General features: G+C 39.0%; 1 protein-coding gene across 1 annotated transcript in view; it reads right to left on the minus strand.

Annotated features, from left to right (window-relative positions):
* Nucleotides 1-12,121, minus strand: part of RABGAP1L (RAB GTPase activating protein 1 like) — a 247,065-nt gene extending 234,944 nt beyond the window's left edge. Inside the window, 1 exon segment of the mRNA XM_079314187.1 lies at nt 11,964-12,121. The gene's annotated coding sequence lies outside the window, so the exon portion shown is untranslated.
* Nucleotides 12,122-13,944: the final 1,823 nt, after the last annotated feature.

Consider the following 13,944-nt stretch of genomic DNA (forward strand, 5'->3'; position numbering starts at 1 on the left):
ATCCTTGTTTCTCCAAGCCAGAATCAGAAGTTATAACAATTATTACCTTGAGGTTTGCAATGTGCATTATGGGAATATCAGGTTTTGCAAATTTAACTTGAAATCACAATGTTTTGCTCTTAAGTTCATTAGGCACCTTTATACTACCAACTTCAGAAAGTGCTTCTGAGAAGCTGTAAACATGCAGTCAGTGCAGCACTGACTGTGGGATGGACTAGACAATGTTTCATGGTCCTTTCTAATCTCATTCTCCTGAGATATTTTTTAGATCTCACATCTTTCATTCTAATAGTTGTCCAAGACAATCACAAGTTGTAAATTAGTAACAACACTAGGCGCTTTTTTCATACCTCAATCACAGATTTTCCAAAATTGTAAGCACTATGAGTTTTGATTTGACAGCTATATTCTAGACTTCTACTTCTGTTGTACCAAAACTGTAGTTTCAACAGTGTCCCCAGCAAAAACCTTCCTTCCTTTGTAATATGAAACAAAACCAAGCTTCCTGGTAAAAATAAAATACTCTTACACAAGTTAAAAATAAACACTTTCATTTACATTTTAAACAAATCTTCACATATATTTAAAACCCTTTAGGTTAGAAGTGAAGATTTTACATTGTCACTTGAACATCTAAATATTAAGATATAACATGAAAAGATGGTTATAGAAACCATATCTACTTTAAAGAACAAGTGAAACCTTCTGAAAGTTACCTGCTTGAAGTTGGGAAATACAGAACAATGTGCATGACAACAAAAAACCACACCAAATGACCCTCTTCCTAACCACTTTCCTCTCAGTCCTATGTATGATGAAGTGCACTGGTTCAACTACCACTCTAATTTTTATTTGACTAGTGAATTCTCAACATGCTTCACATGTCACAACTAATCTGCTGGCATTTCACACTTCTAGGGCTTTCATAAATACATTCCACAATGCAGCTCTGTTGTTAATTCCAAAGGCCTTGACAGGTCTCAGAAAATGGAGAATGGAAATTCATAAATGACAGTAAGACCATTTCCTTAACAGAAAGATGATCTCCCATTGGTAAGAAGAGGTCAATAAGACATACCTAGTACTAATACATCACTCTATCCCCCTAACCATACTATAAAAAAAAAAAAAACAAACAAAACAGGCTTTCCTTCACTTTCTGCTTTTTTGCTTGTTCCATTTGAAGTCTGAAGAAGCAAACTGCTTTGCTCATTACATTGATCAAGAGGAGGAAAAACCAAGGTTTTGCCACAACATTCAAATCACTGTTAAAAGTCTTCCAAATTATCTTAACTCTTCTAGGAATTGGTATGAGCTGCGCATATGAAAGCTTCTGGAACATAAGCATCAAGGAATGATGTGGACCTTCCTTAACCGAAAGAGACTTACTGGTTTTTTAAATAACAGTGTGTTTGTTGAGGTGATTTCTCCACGTGATCAAATTCACTAATCAAATAAACTCAAGTAAGAACTGCAGCTTGGAAAGGTAGAGTGAAAGCAATCAACTAATCCCTGTACAAAAACTTGTTCATGCAGTCAGTGAACAATTAAGAGTATTTTTCTGACCAAAAAAAAATACTTGAATACTTGAAGTATCCTTCAAACGTTTCCATTGCACTACCTGCAGTTACCTTCAATTCCTCAAAACTTCCAGCAAACACATCTCAAAGTATTACAGAAGACACTCAAAAATTCACCTTCATGCAATGATTACAGGAAAGAAAAGGTTTCAATAGATCAATTAATCTGGGGCTGCCAATGAAAGTTTTTAATTTGCTTTTGCAGCTTGTTTATAGTAATCAATCTTAGTAAAAGAATTGCTATAAAAGACAAAATCTATGCTAAAAGCAAAAAAAGATTTCCCATATCCTTCTTAGATTAAACTATCACTGGGTTCAAAGAAAAATGGCTCAATATTTTTATTTTTATTTTTTTTAAATAAATATACTTGGCCTCTTGGCCAGATTACCATTATGTAGATCTTACACATCTCATTTATAATATTGAATGAATTTTGTGGATTATTTTTGGTCGAAGGCTCAGGTTAATGCGCAACAGTCTATAAAAATCAGAGAATAAGATCTTGCTGGGGAAATACATCTCAAATAGTACAACATATCTGCTTATATTGTAATTGCAAAAATCTTGCAAAAAAATACACCAAAAGTCATTAATTTTTTTGATGCCATTTTCTTGTCTCACATTAGCCAACAATCATAAACAAACCCAGTACCTATCTGTTGAGGCAGGCTATGCAGACTAGTTTGAATTTCAAGTGTTTCATCGTATTTCTAGTTTGATAAATTCACTGATTGCATAAAAGACATGAGAAGCCAAAAATCTGTGTTTACTATGCCTTTTTTTCTTTCCTTTTTTTTTTTTTAATCAGCATCTATTTCTCAAAGTTTCTGACAGCTTCCCAAATATTACCACACTGTACCATCAGTTTAAACATAAATCGTGCATGGTTTTCATTAAATGTAAGTATGAAAGCTTAATGTCCATGTTTACATACTGAATATTTCCACAAAATACTTTTACTTAAGGAAACAAAGAGAGGAAGTTACAGGCAGGTAATCTAAAAATAAAAGATCACAGAAGGATGAAGTGGGACAAAAGGCCATGCTCTATATAATGGACTAGGATTTGTCTTATTATATCCTTTAACTTCTCTGGCTATTATAAAAAGCTCGTTTCTAAACTACACTTCAGTCTGAACCCCTTTATATTCAGTCTGATTTACCGATGTCTCAAAATTATGAAAGAAGAATCAGAAAGGGAAAGCTATAAGGATCAAAAGAAAATTATCACTCCAAACAACAATGGAGAACTTCCAACTTCACATGACTGTTCGGAAACTTGACAAAATTTTTTTTTGACATTTTGATTAACTCATTTCCCTTCTCCCTTCAGTTTTTATACACATCTAATAGAAATAAACAGCAAGATTTAACCTTCAAATGATACAAAAATTACTGACTTCCACTCCTTACTCATTGCTCAAAATTAACAATTATGTCCAAGAATAATTCTAGTTATCAGTTCCTGACTTCTTGCATGTTTATACTGGCAACACTTATTTTTAACAATTAGGATCAAGTATGGCAGGGTTAAAAAAAACCTCTTATGGTATGAGTGTACCTCTACGAGTAAACACAAACTGTCTACATAAACAGAAGGGACCAATGTCTCTCTGAGGGCCAGTCTTCACCATGCTGCCTGACCCAAGTTCCAGCTGAAGTTTTACTTTGAAAACAAATGCTGGCACACATAAAAACTTCTTGCTCAACTCCACTGCTATTCTGCACTCCTGTGCTCACACTTAAGTTCAAGCAGAAGATGATGGTACTTAAAAGCTACACAGATTTCAGCAGTATCTGGAAGATGCAGGAGGTGGAAAATGACCTATAAAAGGCTGCAAATCTTCCTACTTTCTCTGCTAAGACCACACTTCACCATACAAACACCTAAAGGAGCATAACACCGCACAGAACTCAGACCAAACTCGGCAGCCAGCACCAGGGACACTAATGCAGTGCTGCCACCAAGCAGTTATTTGAGAGTTCTCTTCAAAATAGCAGATAATAATAAAAGTATGCACCAGTGGAACAAAATGAAATGAAGGGTTTATAGAATGAAAAAAAATCCATTTTCTGCCACATTTCTGATTAGCCAGTCTCAATCACATAATCTAGTATTTTGTTTCTCAGTAACAGCTAATTTAAAAACTCCAGGCTTCTAAGAAAAAAAATACCAACTTACAGCATTCAAATTCTTAAGAAAGGGAAATACACCATAATCTTAAATACAAACAAAAAAAACTCCAAATTGTTTTCAAATTTTAGCCAGCTATTAAGTTTCTCCACTGACTTATAAATTAAAATTATGGATCTTGTATTTTGTATCTAAATACACAGAGAGGAGAGACAAAGCACTAGGTTAAGAATATTTGCATTTTATTTTCACGCTGATTCACCTGCAGAGGCCTGGGCACTTAAAAGGCACAGCACAGCAGCCTTTGCTCTCAATTAAAATCTTGGGATGAGAATAAAGGGTTAAAAAACACAGAGAAAAATAACATATGCATACTTTTTAAACTGTAATGCATTTGGTAAAACTACAAATATGTATTTGTATTTTTACAAATTTATGTACTGCAATAGATCTGTGGATCTCAGCAAAATCATTCTGTCTAATTTCAGAAAAAAACAGTAATATATTACATATGCAATAGAAGTACAAATTAGAACTCACTTACTATGCTAAAATAGCGGATAACACTAGATATCTGCAAAGTGCAGAAATAAAGTGAAAATATTTAAACTTAACTTCTTTAAACTGTTTTTCACTGAAATAACTTCAGAAAAGCATATTGCTGCAGAATTTATAACCGAAACATTCAAACTCACCTGGGAACATGCCACTCTTCACCACTGTGAAGCTGTAACACCACAAATAATTGTACTGAACAGAAAAGCAAAGCATTCAAATGCAATTACTTCTCAAACAGACATTTTGGGGAACAGAGGAGGAAATTCATTTCTGGTTAAAACAAAAACCACTTCACCAGAACAGGATCCATTTCCCTAAACAGTAGCAAAAATTACCAAAATTAACTATAGTTAACACTAAAAGTCAATACTTTGAAAAAGACTCTTGGACAAATCCTCAACTCCCATTCCTTTTCCTTCCAAAACAAAACATTAAGTCTTATGCATGAACAACTGCAACAGATCAGCATCTGCAATTTGCTTTCTACCCCCAAAAAATCTGGTTGTGTGACTTAAGGAATGTACAACATACATGACCTAATCAGAAAGGTCAGCAATATTTGAACTGAAAGCACAGCTACTTAACTTAAATCAACACCCTGAAAGTCAGAGGTTTCAGCATCACTTATCGATGACAAGAAGTGTAACCTCGAGACTATTCCACAATGACTAAGTAATTGTCTCCTGGAAACTTGTACCATCACACCTTGCAATACAACACACAGAGGTTTTGGTGATGAAAGAATAAATAAATAAATAAACACATGCACAAAATGTAAAAGACATTCTGAGAGTTGTGTTTATTTGCCTGCAAGAGAAGACCAGGGCTTGGTCATGACAGGTTACTCAAAACTGATTAGTTTCATTAAAAAAATTACCACTACAAAAGTTTCATATCACGTGCTGAGAAAGGACTTTGTTGTCAGTCACATTCACATTGATTTCATTCCTCACTTGTGTCACTGATATACTGTATGATAGCAACCAACCCATTTCACTTCTAAGCCCAAGAGTGACATGGAAATCTTGCTAAGACATTTAGCAAATAGCCTTCAAGATTCACTCAGATTCACTCACTGACTGAAATCCTGCTCTGACAGTTTACTTCTTCTTAAAAACACCTTTCACTTTCCTTTTCTTTGCTCTTTTACCTTTTCTTCTCAAGACAGAAATCATGGGGGAAAAATGGGGAGATATCAAGAATTTGAGCAATTAAGACATTAAGATGGTGGACGCTGTCCACCATCAAAAGTAATGAGCTTTACTATTTAAGAGTTTGTGAGTAGCCTAATGGAAAATGAAAGATCACACACGAAGGCAAACATGCAGATTATAATTTTACCATTAATTACCAGCTGATGTGCATTGTTTTGCATCAAAGTGTAATTCCACTTCAAAATCTTTCTACTCTACCAGAAAACACCTCAGAACTCCCAACCGTGTCAAAAAGGGTATTTCTAGCCCAAAGAGATACCAAAGCCCTATTCAGACAGAACAGCCAGACCAGTAACTGACATACCCAAGGCTTTACCTTGACACCACTGAGTCACCAGAACACCAGCACAAATCACGTTTACACCAATTAGGAAACTGTAGGATACATCAAACACATTCAGAGGGTTTAAACTAACCAAGACCTTTGTTTCAGACTGTCTGTCTACACAGAGTGTAACTCAAGAACTCATTCCCTTATTTTTCTTGGGAAAAAAAATGCTTCCATTTACAAAATTTTAGTTTATCCCAATGATTTCTAAAATGAATTCATGCATTACCAGAAAATAATTTAATTAATTCCAACTGGAATTATCAAGTATTTATCCACTCATCTTGCTGTTAAATATTAACATCTCCTATTCAATAAAAGGGGAAGGACATACACGGAAGCTGTAAATTTCTATGTGGAGTTAGTTATTTTAGTGATAGGAAAGAAAATGAATTTTTAACAAAAGAGATGTGGATCATTTTTCTCATTGCTTTGCCTTCTTCGTACAAGTTGCACTCCACATCTCAGGCAGGAATTACCCCCTTATACAAGAGCTTGATAATCTTGTCATCTTACATTCAACTACAACACAGTGAGATTATAATCATTCATTACCCACCACTTCAACTAATTTCAAGGCTTTACACATTTAAAGATATAAAAGTTTTGATCTCTGCTTCACAAGCACTCAGCAGGCAGACACTGGAGAAGCTATCCAAGAGCAGCTCAAAGACAGGCTTTAGGATGGATAAGGAAAAGTCAACATTGGCAGCAGAAGAAAAGATAAGGAAGCAGTGATCTCTGTGCTCAGTGGAAAATGTGTCGTGTTGACAAAGTACATGAAAAAGGATGACATACACGTACTTTTTTTGCCCCAGTTTTCAGCAGCAAGGTCCATTCAGAGGCATTAATCCCCTGAGCCCAGTAGCAGTCCACTGTAGCAAGAAGTTCCCTCCAAAAGAGAAAAATGAAGTTTGGAAGGACTTCAACACTGGTAACAACCTATGTAAACAGATGGACTACATCTAAGAATCCTGACGGGGCTGGCCAGTGTAGCTGAGATACTACACTCTACCACTTCTTGAAAGGCCATGAGACTTCCCTTCTGACCAGAAAAAAGGTAAATATCACAAACAATTTCAAGAGCAAGGAGGAAAATTCAGGAAACTACAGATCAGCCAGTTTAACCTTAGTCCATGAGAGGATTATGGAGCAAATCCTCCTGGAAGGCATCCCTCTGCTCAAGAAGCACAAGAAGATGACAGGGAATGGCTAGCATGGATTTACCAATGAAAACTGATGCCTGATGAACCCAAGAGCTTACTGCAAGGAGATGACTGACTTAGCAGATGATGGAACAGCACTGAACACAGAAGTCCATTAACAACAGTGTCCCACAGTATCCCTACAGCCAAACTGGTTAGAAAGGCATGGGGTAAGTAGTAATGAGGTGTTTGGGAATTTGCCTGGACTGCTGAGCTGAAAGAACAGCCACCAGCTGTACCAAGTTCTATCCAAGCAGTTGCATTCACATCCCCTGGAGACCACCACAGAAACCAGTACCACACAATGCCTTTACTAGTCATCTAGATGAAGGGAACAGGCAGCATCCTCAGTAAATTTCCATGACATCAAAGTGGGAGGAGTGGTCAGCTACTACTCAGAGGGACCTGGACAGGCTGGAGAAAGGCACTAGTAAGATCTTGTGAAGTTCCATGAAGGAAAATGCTGGGTCCTGTATCAGTGACAGAACAACATCCTGTGACAAGACAGGCTGAATAGAAGCCAGATAAAAAGTGACTTTTCAGAAAAGTATTTGGAGATCCCAGCAGACAAAATTGTGAAAACAAATCACCAGTACTTCCTCATAGCGAAGGCAGCTGAGCACAGCGTGAGCTGTTTGCGAGAGTCCAGGCAGCAGGAGGACAGGGAAGGATCGATCAATGCCCTCTGCTCAGCACCTGTGAGACCATGTTTGCAGTGCAGCCAGGTTTGGGCTCCCCAGTGCAGGACTCACACAGACACTCTGGAGCATGTCCAGTGGGAAAGCTGGGCAGATGGCAGGAGCACATGGTGAGAGGCTGATGGAACTGAGTTTGCACAATCTGGTCAAGAAAAGAGATCTAAAGAATCCTTATTACTGTCAGCTCTCTAATGAAAGGGTGCAGAAGAGAGAACTGGACTCTCCTGGATGATGGACACTGACATGTTAAGAGGCAACAGACAAGCTGGAAAGTAAATTTCAACTAGCTTAAATGGAGGAAGGAAAGAAAAAATCACTGAGTGCAGTCAAATGTGGAAATAGATTACTGAGAAAGGAGCTAAAGGCTGGAACGATATTATCTAAATTATTCCTGCTATAATATATGCAGGGAGCTGGATTAGATGACCTCCAAAAGCCCCATCAGACCTAAATGACTCTGTTTTAATAATGTACTATTTGACCTGCCAATTATTCTATATTAGAAACTTTCCTTCAGCAGGTTTTGCATCAGGTTTATTACTTTCAATCATGTATTCCAAATTTCAGTTCTCTGGTACATACAGTAAGCCTACATTCAGTGCTGTACACAGAAATGTATGCATCTCTTATCTTTTTACCCTTAGAACTTCTTCCCTTTGTACTGCTCTGCTTTTCCCACAGGCAGGGAACATGTTTTCAGCATCAGAGAAGTTTTTCACTTTTAAGCTTACTTGACCTTTAAAAACCCACACCTTCTTTGATACCCTGATTCATCATACAGGGATGATGAGAGCAGGAAAGCCAAGGGCTGTGACCCATCTCATTTTGTTGCAAAAGCTACTTTTCCCTCTGTCCACTTAAAAACATTAGAAAGACAGTTGTCCCTGCTACTCTTCTAAAAAACTAAGAAATATTACACTAAAGACACAATCTAACAGATGTTTTCCACAAGGGCTTTACTCATCTTTCACAGCAATCAATTTACTAAGCAGATTTTGGAATCCCATTTATGTATTTACGTTCTGTTTACAGTCACACCCAACAAACTAGTTTGTTAGCTTCACAAAGTCCCTTCTGGGAACACTCCTGACAGTAAATTTAAATAAACACCTTAAAAGCCACAGAGGTTTTCTAATAATCTATACATTGGTTTTGTTTCTCCATAAAGTTAAAAATACAGGAAAAAGGTGAAATAAGTACTTTCAAACATGTCAGTCTTTGTTTATGGACTAGGATTCCACCAAAAAGAAAGACCCTTCAGCAGTCAAAGTTACAATACTGGCTCCCTCAACAGCTGTACAGGATAACAGAGTAAGATTGGGACTGGAACAAACTGCCGAAGGTATGAATGTCAAAAAACATATCTTTTCAAAATATACTTGAAAACAACTTAACCTTCACTAAAAGGACACCTCCAGGAAGCTCATGTTAATGTTAATGCCTGAATTATCACTAATGTTAATGCATTTTAATTCTCACTTAGTAGGTCAAGATTAAAATTAATGGGGAAAAGTTGAGAATTATTACAGGAATGATTCATATAGCTGGTGGCCCAAAGAGAAACTTTCCATGGTGTATTTCCACACATTTTTGCATCTTTTTTTTTGTTAAAAAGACCTTTATTTTTTATACCAATATCAAAAGTGCCAATAAATCCTATCAGTCTACTGGGTGCCTAAAATGAGTATAATCCCTTGACAAATTAATCTAGACTAGAAATCAGATAGTGTGTAGTTACTAAGGCCAGTCAAGTTTGAAACAGCCTTACTATTACAGCAGAGGTAATAGCAATATACAACTAATTATTTTTAAATTAGAGCTGAAAAAATTTACAAAAACCCCTAACAAGGCCGAGATCACTCCCTGAAATAAAGAACTCACCAATAAATTCAGAGAGAAGAAGAGATGAACAAAGGAGAGAGATGATTCAATTTCTGTGGGCCCATGGAAGAACAGAGACACAGAGATGGCTCTTAGGTCCATTTAATGTTGTCAAAAGTAAATAAAAATATATAAATAAATAGAATATAAATTTATAATATAAACATAATATATAAATAAATAATAAATTATAAGTAAGTACAAAATCTTAATAATCAAAGACATTACTGGCAGAAAAAAAAAAAACTACCACCCTTACTATCATTGCTACCTTCACCACAAGCAGCTGAAGTCAATCAAACCCACAATGTAGCTTCTAGCAGCACTGGCTTCTGCCATTAACTTACTAACCATAAATCCAGGTCCTAGCTAAGGACCATCACAACACTTGTGACTGTTTCACTCTCTCTCCTCCCTCCGCCAGACTGAGCTAATGTCCACATGGCCGGACAAGAGAGCTGGCTGGATCAGGAAGTTATTGTCATCAGAGTACCACAGAGAAAAAAAAAATAGAAGAAGAAGAACTAGAGGTATATCTTTTTAACCAGATTAGTTCTTTTTACTCACTTCCTGGCTGCAGAAGTCCCTTTGATGAGAGAAGAGAAGGAGCAGCCACAACTCAGACTGTCTTGAAATGCTAGGGAGTACTCCAGGAACACAAGAGACCCATATTATAAACTTGATCTTCTTGCAATCCCCTTATTAACACTACCAAATCTTAATTTGTGAATCACTTTTTAAAGGACTGAATGATATTGTTAACCAAGCAATAACCAACACTGCAACCACTTTAAAGCAAACACTGCAGAGCACTTTCTACAGTTCTCACACGTACAGCCAAGCTGTTCGCAGCCCCAGAGTCCTTTCAGAAAAAAAGCATGATCTCCCACTAAAACAGAAAGTAGTGGAAGGCTCTGTCACTCACAGAGTGCTGGGGTTTGACAGCTGGTGCTAGCTCCCCTCCGGACACTCACTGGCAGCAATATTACAACACTGGAGTCAATTCGCACTTACTGCAATTGTATTTGCAGTCTTTTCAAGTTTAAACTACTTTAAATAACCTCCTAACTAGGAAGTTATTATCACATAATTATTACCATCTAACCCATATAAAGAGTTAGCTGCAATCCTACTTAAAACTTAGGCAGAGGCATAATCTGCAAAACCAACCTTATAGGCCCAGTAAACCTTCATACAGAATGGAGCCAAGTTGGTCTGACAGGCAGTCGGGATTTGGCCTGTATCATAAAAGTTTGGTTAAATAAAGCCACAGTACCTTTTCTACGTGCAAACGGATAACAACATATTGCCTGTACAGTGAACAAGATGTCTCTCTGGAAATGGAAAACACACCTGGCCTTCTGATTTAGCTGGAAAACAATTTGGTTGTGAGACTAGAACTCAACAGTGAGAGAGACAAGCAATGCTTACCTAAGCACGTTATTTCTTAACTGTCAGTAGATTTTTCTCTGTTTTAAGGAAGAGCTCACATTCTGAATTATTTTCCCCCCTTTTAGGCACACACTGAATGGATGGATACATGCACAGAGTTGTGAAATGTGACAGGATATGACATATTCAGAGTACTATCAAATCTAGCAGTCTTAGCAACACAGCTCCGAGAGAGTGACAGCAGGAGCAAAGTACACAGGACACTGCAGGAACTTATAGACGAGGAGAGTCACCAAGTCCATTTCGTTCAGTGCCGTACCTGCTTCAGATGGTATCAGCAGGTTTTCAAATGCATTTATCTAAATACAAGAACTTTTGTACCATCTCACGGGTCGGGAGAGAGTGGAAGAGGGCTTAAAAATAAAACAAACCACTAAAAATAAAACAACCAGAAAAAGAAAAAAAAAAAAGAAAGGAAAAAAAAAAAAAAGGAAACTACCCCAGAACAAAACAGAACGTATATTAATCCAACGCACGCAGACGGCACAGATTTAGGACAGTAGTTTGGTAGTCTGGGCTCTTGGGAAGTGACTTCACTTTTCTCGCGGAGGACGCAGGGAGACGAACGCTTCCACAGCGCTCTCGCTTTCCTGATCATGAAAACTCCGTTTTTTAAATCCTGCGCTGTGCTCTAACTCCTCTTCTCCCGGAGCGCCACTGCCCAGGGAACTCCACACACACAGACAAACACCAAACAACACGTACCAGCGGAACCATCACCCCGCGCCCTCGCCGCTCTGAGGGCCCGCGGCCAGCGGAGGAGCCACCTCAGGTCACCGGGCACTATCACACAAGGTGGGCCGGCGGCTCCCTCTCCTCTCCCATTCTCATAACGGAGCGGCGACCTCCCCGCCTGCGCCCCTCACAACACCCGCTCCGCTCGCCCCGGCGGGGCAGCGTCCCGATCTCTCACCAGTGCAACCGGGCCGTCCTCCTCGCGCTGCCGCTGCCACCAAACCGGCGGGCCGCGCAGCCGCCTCAGGCCCGGGACAGCGTCGCCCACATTCCGGCGGCGAGAGGGCGGGCGGGTGCGCGCGCACGGCTGACACGGCGTGAGGGCGGGAGTGAAGGAGGGACGGCACCCGCCCTCAGCAGCAACAGCTCCGCTGGGCGCCCGGGGCGGGGAGTGTGAGGGGCGAGGGGCTCCGCTGCCTGGCCGGCCTGGCCTAGCCCGCCCTCTTGTCGATGTTGAATTCCTCTGTAACTTCATGGGAGTACCCCCTCTGGAGCACTGAAATGTAGCAGGTTTGCGTTGGAAGGGGCCTTAAAGACCATCTCATTCCACCCTCATGCAATAGACAGGGATCTTCTACTAGACCGGGTTCCTCCAAGCCCCGTCCAGCCTGGCCTTGAGCTCTTTCAGGGATTCTGCAGCCATAGCTTCTCTGGGCAACCTGTGCCAGGGCACCCTCACCCTCACAGTAAAAAATTTATTCCTAATATCTAATCTAACCCTGCTCTCCTGTGCTAAGCAATTCTGTGTCCTGGAACTACATGCTCGTGTAAATAAATTCTCCCTGTAAATTACCTTCAGGTACTGAAAGGCCACAATGGGGTCAGCCCGAAGCCTTCTGTTTTCCAGGCTGAGCAATCCCAACTCTCTCAGCCTTTCCTCACTGCAGAAGTGTTCTATCCCTTCTGATCATCCTGGCACCTCCTCTGGATTCGCTCTGATAGGTCTATGTCTTTCCTGTGCCGGGACCCCAGAGCTGGAGGCAAGTGGGGTCTCACCTGAGCAGAGGGGCGCAATCCTCCCCTCTGCTGCTGCCCACACTAGTTTTTATGGTTTTCTCCCACCTGTCAGAAAGCATCCAGCAGGCACTGAAACATCTCAAAATCCTCGCTTATGACTTCAGGATAATGGAAGCAGCCTATAAATCAGGAACTTTCTAAAAAATGAGTTAAGTTTGCCTTCAGATTTTGTACAAGTTTTGTACACTTTGGTCTTGCCAAGTGGTAGATTGTGTTTGCTTATAGGCAGCGTTTTGGTGTGGTTAAACAAATATTTAAAAAGTAAATATATATGCTTAATGACATATCCCCATTGTTTATGTTTAAATAAAATACGTTTAAATTACGACTTTAAATTACGATTGTCTTGTTAGGTTGTATGTGAAACAAATTACATTTAAATTAACCACAGCATCTATACAGCTTGTCTGTGTTCTCCCATCTCAGATGTGGTTCAGCAAAATCTTAAGGAATGTCATACCACAGGCTTCAATAAAACAACTTTAGCATAAAAGCCAGTGGCTTGTGTCCTATTGCCCCTGGGACAGCCAAACTGCCCATGTGGGCATTGATTTTAGGCTGTTTTATTGTCACTGAGGTCAAGAGGTTGGTTTGATACATGGTCTTTTTAGACCTGTACTGTCATAAAAACTGTGTCTCAAAGCTGACAAGGCAAGAGGGCAAAGGAGAGCATTTTACACACACACACACACACACACACACACACACACACACACCAAAAAAAAAAAAAAAAAAAAAAAAAAGTAAGGCAAGCAGGACTCTCTGGCCATTTAAGAATTAAATTAAATGAAAGAATTAAATTTAAGAATTGCTATTGTTTTTCTATAAATGGTGTAAATCACACCACGGGTTCAGATAAACCCCAAAAGCATAGGGAAAGCAGAAGAATTCAAGGAGAAGAGGAAAATTATTTTATTGAATATTACAATAGAGAAATAATAAGAAGAAAGTATCCTTGGCACTGTACAAAGGCACTGCAGAGTGGTGTATGAATGTGGATAATAAACAGGAGGAACTGAAAGTCATTATATTCATAATCAGAATTATGAATAAAATGGTCATAACTGGTTATTGGAAATGGAGAGTTTGTTCTGGAAACCTAGGTAGGAAAAAAAAGACATAAGGTACAGAATGAATGACAA

This window comes from Erithacus rubecula (assembly GCF_903797595.1).
Source record: "Erithacus rubecula genome assembly, chromosome: 10".
In the NCBI taxonomy this organism is placed as follows: Eukaryota; Metazoa; Chordata; class Aves; order Passeriformes; family Muscicapidae; genus Erithacus; species Erithacus rubecula.